Genomic DNA, 9,275 nt, shown 5'->3' on the forward strand with positions numbered 1-9,275 from the left:
TGTGAAGATAACGAACAGAGGGATAATCGCAATCGCATAATTCCAATGTAAATAATATGAAATTAAGAGTTGGGCAAACACGAGCCGATTACCTGCAGTGCACAACGCCTAGCATACATTGTGTGCCTGTAATGCATCGCTTAGAGACATCTAGTCTTAGTTATTCGAATGCTTGTAATGCATCGCTTAGATACATCTAGTCTTATATCTAGTCTTAGTTATTTGAATGCTTGTAATGCATCACTTGGAGACATCTAATGCATCGCTTAGAGACATCTAGTCTTAATTATTCGAAAGGTTCTTTATGTTCCAGAGCGCAACATGCATGTATTTTCCGTGTGACTGTATACAAGTACATTAAACAGACATTTCCGTGTGACTGTATATACATGTACATTAAACAGACACTTCCGTGTGACTGTATACGTGTACATTAAACAGACACTTCCGTATGACTGTATACAAGTACATTAAACAGACACTTCCATGTGACTGTATATACATGTACATTAAACAGACACTTCTTTGTGACTGTATATAATGTACATTAAACAGACACTTCCGTGTGACTGTATACGTGTACATTAAACAAACACTTCCATGTGACTGTATATACATGTACATTAAACAGACACTTCCGTGTGACTGTATACAAGTACATTAAACAGACACTTCCGTGTGACTGTATACATGTACATTAAACAGACACTTCCGTGTGACTGTATATACATGTACATTAAACAGACACTTCCGTGTGACTGTATACAAGTACATTAAACAGACACTTCCGTGTGACTGTATATACGTGTACATTAAACAGACACTTCCGTGTGACTGTATATACATGTACATTAAACAGACACTTCCGTGTGACTGTATACATGTACATTAAACAGACACATCCGTGTAAGTGTATACACATGTACATTAAACAGACACTTCCATGTGACTGTATACAAGTACATTAAACAGACACTTCCGTGTGACTGTATATAATGTACATTAAACAGACACTTCCGTGTGACTGTATACGTGTACATTAAACAAACACTTCCATGTGACTGTATATACATGTACATTAAACAGACACTTCCGTGTGACTGTATACAAGTACATTAAACAGACACTTCCGTGTGACTGTATACATGTACATTAAACAGACACTTCCGTGTGACTGTATATACATGTACATTAAACAGACACTTCCGTGTGACTGTATATACATGTACATTAAACAGACACTTCCGTGTGACTGTATATACATGTACATTAAACAGACACTTCCGTGTGACTGTATACATGTACATTAAACAGACACTTCCGTGTGACTGTATATACATGTACATTAAACAGACACTTCCGTGTGACTGTATACGTGTACATTAAATAGACATTTCCGTGTGACTGTATACGTGTATATTAAATAGACATTTCCGTGTGACTGTATACGTGTACATTAAACAGACACTTCCGTGTGACTGTATACATGTACATTGAACAGACACTTCCGTGTGACTGTATACGTGTACATTAAATAGACATTTCCGTGTGACTGTATACAAGTACATTAAACAGACACTTCCGTGTGACTGTATACATGTACATTAAACAGACACTTCCGTGTGACTGTATATACATGTACATTAAACAGACACTTCCGTGTGACTGTATACGTGTACATTAAACAGACACTTCCGTATGACTGTATACAAGTACATTAAACAGACACTTCCATTTGACTGTATATACATGTACATTAAACAGACACTTCCGTGTGACTGTATACGTGTACATTAAACAGACACTTCCTTGTGACTGTATATACATGTACATTAAACAGACACTTCCGTGTGACTGTATACGTGTACATTAAACAGACACTTCCGTTTGACTGTATACAAGTACATTAAACAGACACTTCCGTGTGACTGTATATACATGTACATTAAACAGACACTTCCGTGTGACTGTATACGTGTACATTAAACAGACACTTCCATGTGACTGTATATACATGTACATTAAACAGACACTTCCGTATGACTGTATATACATGTACATTAAACAGACACTTCCGTGTGACTGTATATACATGTACATTAAACAGACACTTCCGTGTGACTGTATATACATGTACATTAAACAGACACTTCCGTATGACTGTATATACATGTCCATTAAACAGACACTTCCGTGTGACTGTATACAAGTACATTAAACAGACACTTCCGTGTGACTGTATACGTGTACATTAAACAGACACTTCCGTATGACTGTATACACAGGTACATTAAACAGACACTTCCGTGTGACTGTATATATGTACATATCAGTCAAGGGTGTGTATAATATGTATCATCTCGGATAGATTGATGATTCGTGCGAAAAATGCCAATGGCGAATTTAAGGGGGAATGGAGTGCCACCAGCGCGCTCCACCATAAGTTTTAAATTTAAGGTAATCGTGGTCTCTTGATTAGAAAAATGTAATCGAAAAAAGAAGCAATATTTTCTTACTTTCTCGGAGAAATAGAAAACAATTTTTTTTGATTTATTGAATTATTTCATTGGAAGAACTTTCATTTTTTCCAAACACCTTTAAAATTTGCGTCATTTTATTGATTTCACCTTATTGAAAATAGTATATATGACTACATAGGAAACACATTTTAAGTCCTACAAAATCTGTAAAATCCAGGAGCTTCCGGAGGTTTTACCCCCTGGGCCCCCATTAGAGCTTTGCCATGGCCCAATGGGAACGTCAAGCCGGACAGCGTTATAAGTATGTTCGTTATAAACGTTAATTCGTTATAAGTGTGTATGTTATAAGAGTTAATTCGTTATAAGTGTGTATGTTATAAGCGTTAATTCGTTATAAGTGTGTATGTTATAAGCGTTAATTCGTTATAAGTGTGTATGTTATAAACGTTAATTCGTTATAAATGTGTATGTTATAAGAGTTAATTAGTTATAAGTGTGTATGTTATAAGAGTTAATTCGTTATAAGTGTGTATGTTATAAGCGTTAATTCGTTATAAGTGTGTATGTTATAAGCGTTAATTCGTTATAAGTGTGTATGTTATAAACGTTAATTCGTTATAAATGTGTTCGTTATAAGTGTTAATTCGTTATAAGTATGTATGTTATAAGCGTTAATTCGTTATAAGTGTGTATGTTATAAACGTTAATTCGTTATAAATGTGTATGTTATAAGAGTTAATTAGTTATAAGTGTGTATGTTATAAGAGTTAATTAGTTATAAGTGTATTCGTTATAAACGTTAATTCGTTATAAGTGTGTATGTTATAATCGTTAATTCGTTATAAGTGTGTATGTTATAAGCGTTAATTCATTATAAATGTGTATGTTATAAACGTTAATTCGTTATAAATGTGTATGTTATAAGAGTTAATTAGTTATAAGTGTGTATGTTATAAGAGTTAATTAGTTATAAGTATGTATGTTATAAGAGTTAATTAGTTATAAGTGTATTCGTTATAAACGTTAATTCGTTATAAGTGTGTATGTTATAATCGTTAATTCGTTATAAGTATGTATGTTATAAGCGTTAATTCGTTATAAGTGTGTATGTTATAAACGTTAATTCGTTATAAATGTGTATGTTATAAGCGTTAATTCGTTATAAGTATGTATGTTATAAGCGTTAATTCGTTATAAATGTGTTCGTTATAAACGTTAATTCGTTATAAGTATGTATGTTATAAACGTTAATTCGTTATAAATGTGTTCGTTATAAGTGTTAATTCGTTATAAGTGTATTCGTTATAAACGTTAATTCGTTATAAGTGTGTATGTTATAAGCGTTAATTCATTATAAGTATGTATGTTATAAACGTTAATTCGTTATAAGTATGTATGTTATAAGCGTTAATTCGTTATAAGTGTGTATGTTATAAGAGTTAATTCGTTATAAGTATGTATGTTATAAGCGTTAATTCATTATAAGTATGTATGTTATAATCGTTAATTCGTTATAAGTATGTATGTTATAAGCGTTAATTCGTTATAAGTGTGTATGTTATAAGAGTTAATTCGTTATAAGTATGTATGTTATAAACGTTAATTCGTTATAAGTGTGTATGTTATAAGCGTTAATTCGTTATAAGTGTGTATGTTATAAGCGTTAATTCGTTATAAATGTGTTCGTTATAAACGTTAATTCGTTATAAGTATGTATGTTATAAACGTTAATTCGTTATAAATGTGTTCGTTATAAACGTTAATTCGTTATAAGCGTGTTCGCTGTAAGAGTATTTTACTATAGAAGTCAGTATGTATAATTTCTGTATTTTAAGGACGCTTGATGCAACACAAAAACGGATGTATCGATTTATATATTTTCGTTGTCTCAATTCGGTTATAATGAATACAAATATATTCTTTAAAAAACAATGGACTTCTAAATTCCCTATGGTGTTTAAAAGTTGAAATATATTACCTTCTCACTATACAATGGTTTTGGAATTAATTAAGAAATCATGAGAATAATTTACATGCCATAGGTTAAATTGTATGTATTTCACTCGTAAAGATATAAATTTAGTTTTTATTTTTGTCCTTTTGAAGAAAAGAAATGCTTGTAAATAAGTGTCGTTATAGAGAGGCATGGACAAGATCGAGCTGAAAATTTTATTTATCCGTTTCTATTGTTTACAATGCTGAAATAAAGAATTTCTAATGGTCAACTAAAATTTAAAGATCAACTATTGAGATACAAGTGAGATACAGCACTCACAATTCTTAGTTATGTAAACAGGGTTCATGCCATGTTTTTGTTTACAGATATATTGCTGAATAGATAATGATTTCTGCTAAACACTAGAAAATATTCAATGGGTTAACAAATAAATTGTAAATTGAAAAATCTCCTTTAATCGAACACTTTTAATAGTATATTTAACACATGTAAACAAAAACATGTTTACATCAAAAAGACTTGTGAGCTCTGTATCTTCCATTTACAACTGATATTAAACTTTTTACTGAACATTAAAAGTGCCTTAGTTAAGCATTCTAAACATTAAAAATGGGAAAATAAAATTTGAAAATTTTCAGCTCAAATCGTGTCCATGCCCCTCGGCTCAACGTTAGATAAAATTTGTTGTTGACGAAGAACTGTCATTTCAAGAAAAAGTCTGATTCCGAACCTGCCTTTGTTACATATTCAATATGTACAGTGACGAGTCATCGATCAGATCATTGTGTGTATTATCTATATACTGGTCATCGATCAGAACATTGTGTCTTACATCTATATATTTGTCATCGATCAAATCATTGTGTGTATTATCTATATACTAGTCATCAATCAGATCATTGTGTGTATTATCTATATACTAGTCATCAATCAGATCATTGTGTGTATTATCTATATACTAGTCATCAATCAGAACATTGTGTGTATTATCTATATACTAGTCATCGATCAGAACATTGTGTGTATTATCTATATACTAGTCATCAATCAGAACATTGTGTGTATCATCTATATACTAGTCATCAATCAGAACATTGTGTGTATTATCTATATACTAGTCATCGATCAGATCATTGTGTGTATTATCTATATACTAGTCATCGATCAGAACATTGTGTCTTACATCTATATATTTGTCATCGATCAGATCATTGTGTGTATTATCTATATACTAGTCATCGATCAGAACATTGTGTCTTACATCTATATACTAGTATACTCCGCTATGTTCATTAAGTGTATAGTGTAGCAAGAATTAATTGAAATTGTGCTTTTAAATGCACTAACGGCACGCACTTCGGACCATAGAGAAAAGGTAGTCTGATAATAGTTATATTGCATCTGTCTGATAATAGTTATATCGCACCTGTTACAAACATGATGTCGAAATAAAAACCTTAATTAACATTAAGGTTTTCCGTACATCTGTTATTTCTTCTTCACTAATTTTCATGTTTTTATGTATACTGAAATCTAGATACTACAGTTTGTGATCAACATGATGCTTTGTGAATGAGTATTTAAACAAAACAATTTATCAAAGGTATCTTTCTGATCTCTTACCATGATGTCGGTCCGACTGATCGCCATTTATACCACCTACGCTAGATCTGCTTAATTTAATTATTACAAATTTTGCATAAGTTTGGGTTTAAATGACTTTCATCCCAATTATAGATGAAAGCATTTTACTGAATGAACACACCTACAATGTACATGTAGAATATTTTATTTCACGAGACAAATACACTTCCTTTCCATAGTTCACAATTCCCAATCAGATAAATAATCTTTCAGAGCCGATTTGTTCAGCTTCGTTATTGAGAGATTTAAATATTGATTTATTCCGTAAACACACAAAAATGTCATCGCTCGTTACGAAGGAATGTTAAAATGCTTCTTTTCATAGCCCTATGTACACGAACCATCGAAAGTGTTGGATAGCATTATTTATAAAACGTTTTTGACGAGTCTGACCTGAGACATGTCCTCGTCACGCAGGAACAGTAGGCGGATCCCGCCAACGTATGTTTACATTGAGATCCATTCATAGATCAAAGCGGGATATCGCTGTGTCATCATGTTAAAATGCAATATTTGTGTTCATTTTCCGATTATGTAGCAATGATTTTAAGAAGAATTCCGTGTTGTAAAATGAAACCTTTGGAATAAGGTCGACCGCATAAACTATCGAGAAAGGGGCCTCGAGAACTGCTGAATGGATATTTTGAAAATAAGCTATATTCGATGGATCTAGGCATTGCAGATAAAGGAAGATCATTTATAGCGGACAACATTCACATATTATCTGGTCGAAACCATATGACACAGGGGTCAAAATATACATAGAGCATTTCAAAGATGTCCCTGCAATGGAGAAATTCAGATGAAGTCAGCTGGAGTATATGATCCCATAATTCAAAACGTGTATACCAAAAGTTCCGGCTTATAAGACTGTCAACAACAGAAAGGTGAAAAGGATTGTGGGTCGTTTGTATTCTGCCGGCAGACGACCGCAGACGTGTATTCCACAGACTGCAGAGCCATACAGACGTGATCTGAACGTTTTCAAGATCCCAAACACCGACACCAAAAGAACTCAAAATCACGTGCTCCCTGCTCATCCTCGGGCTCTTGTTTTTTTTTTTTTGGGAGGGGGGGTGGGGGTGGTTGTGTGTGTGTGGGTTTTTTTCGGGGGGGGGGTGGGGGTGTGCATGGGGGGGAGGGGGTGTGCATGTTCGTGGAAAAGAAGCTAAAAGTTGTAATAAGCCCGCAAAAACAGACGAAAACACTCTTAAAAGAGAAAGTTCGACAAGTTGTAAATCGGATATTAATTCAGACTTGTCTAAATTGAAAAGGAAGGGGGAAACGAGGTTTTTAAATCAGTCATCCCGCGGCGCTGTCTGAAATTAGCATAACCAGTAATTGTTACTTCGAAAAGGGTCAGTCACGCTACAAGCCCAGTCGGCATCTGTTGGAAATGACCCAGGATTTTACTCCGATAAAGAAAATGGATTGAAGACAACGTTCTGTTAATTATATAATTGCCACATTTACATGTATGAAATATCAAAAATGTAAACATGAGTGTACAACTAATCGACTGGTGCATCCTGAAATATGTATCGATGGTCGTACCGGTAAATTTGTATCGACTAGTGTACCGGTAAATTTGTATCTATTAGTGTACTGGTAAATGTGTATTTACTAGTGTACCGGTAAATGTGTATCTACTAGGGTACCAGTAAAAGTGTATCTACTAGTGTACCGGTAAATGTGTATCTACTAGTGTACCAGTAAAAGTGTATCTACTAGTGTACCGGTAAATATGTATCTAGTAGTGTACCGGTAAATGTGTATCGACTGGTGTACCGGTAAATGTATATCGACTGATGTACCGGTAAATGTGTAAGACTGATGTACCGGTAAATGTGTATCAACTATTGTACCGGTAAAAGTGTATCGACTAGTGTACCGGTAAATGTGCATCGACTGGTGTACCGGTAAATGTATATGGACTGATATACCGGTAAATGTGTAAGACTGGTGTACCGGTAAATGTGTATAGGCTGATGTACCGGTAAATGTGTATCTACTATTGTACCGGTAAATGTGTATCGATGGTCGTACCGGTAAATTTGTATCGACTAGTGTACCGGTAAATTTGTATCTATTAGTGTACTGGTAAATGTGTATTTACTAGTGTACCGGTAAATGTGTATCTACTAGGGTACCAGTAAAAGTGTATCTACTAGTGTACCGGTAAATGTGTATCTACTAGTGTACCAGTAAAAGTGTATCTACTAGTGTACCGGTAAATATGTATCTAGTAGTGTACCGGTAAATGTGTATCGACTGGTGTACCGGTAAATGTATATCGACTGATGTACCGGTAAATGTGTAAGACTGATGTACCGGTAAATGTGTATCTACTATTGTACCGGTAAAAGTGTATCGACTAGTGTACCGGTAAATGTGCATCGACTGGTGTACCGGTAAATGTATATGGACTGATATACCGGTAAATGTGTAAGACTGGTGTACCGGTAAATGTGTATAGGCTGATGTACCGGTAAATGTGTATCTACTATTGTACCGGTAAATGTGTATCGACTGGTGTACCGGTAAATATGTATCGAATGGTGTACCGGTAAATGTGTATCTACTAGGCTACCGGTAAACGTTGAGTTGCGAGGCAATACAATAGATCTGTCTACTATACTCGGGTAGCCTAGTTGGCTTTAGTCGAGCGATTGTCGAGTACTTGGCCAAAAAACCAGACCGATAGGATACAAGTGTACCCAAGTCATCAGTACAGTTCACACGTCATCAGTACAGTTCACAAGTCATCAGTACAGTACACAAGTCATCAGTACAGTTCACAAGTCATCAGCACAGTTCACCATTCTTCCATCATGTGTTCTTTTGAAGTACAGTAGATTTTGGACGCATCCGTACTCAAATGATTTATTTAAACATGAACGAATTAACACCGGTTTGAATTTATCCTTAAATTATGACATCGTGAAGAAAATATGTAGTTGTAAGGCAATGCAACTATTTATCACAGCAGGAAGAAATCAACGATGATTCATACGATAACAGTTACTTATTCTAAATAATGCAATACATTGATATATGCCACTTCACTCTTACTGATATTAAGATTGATGTTTTCTAGATAAATACACAAATGATCTTATCAATCATTCTTACTGGTACTTATACAGGGGTGGGGGGGGGGAGAGAGAGAGAGAGAGAGAGAGAGAGAGAGAGAG

The sequence above is a fragment of the Ostrea edulis genome, chromosome 10, assembly GCF_947568905.1.
Source record: "Ostrea edulis chromosome 10, xbOstEdul1.1, whole genome shotgun sequence".
Taxonomy (NCBI): Eukaryota; Metazoa; Mollusca; class Bivalvia; order Ostreida; family Ostreidae; genus Ostrea; species Ostrea edulis.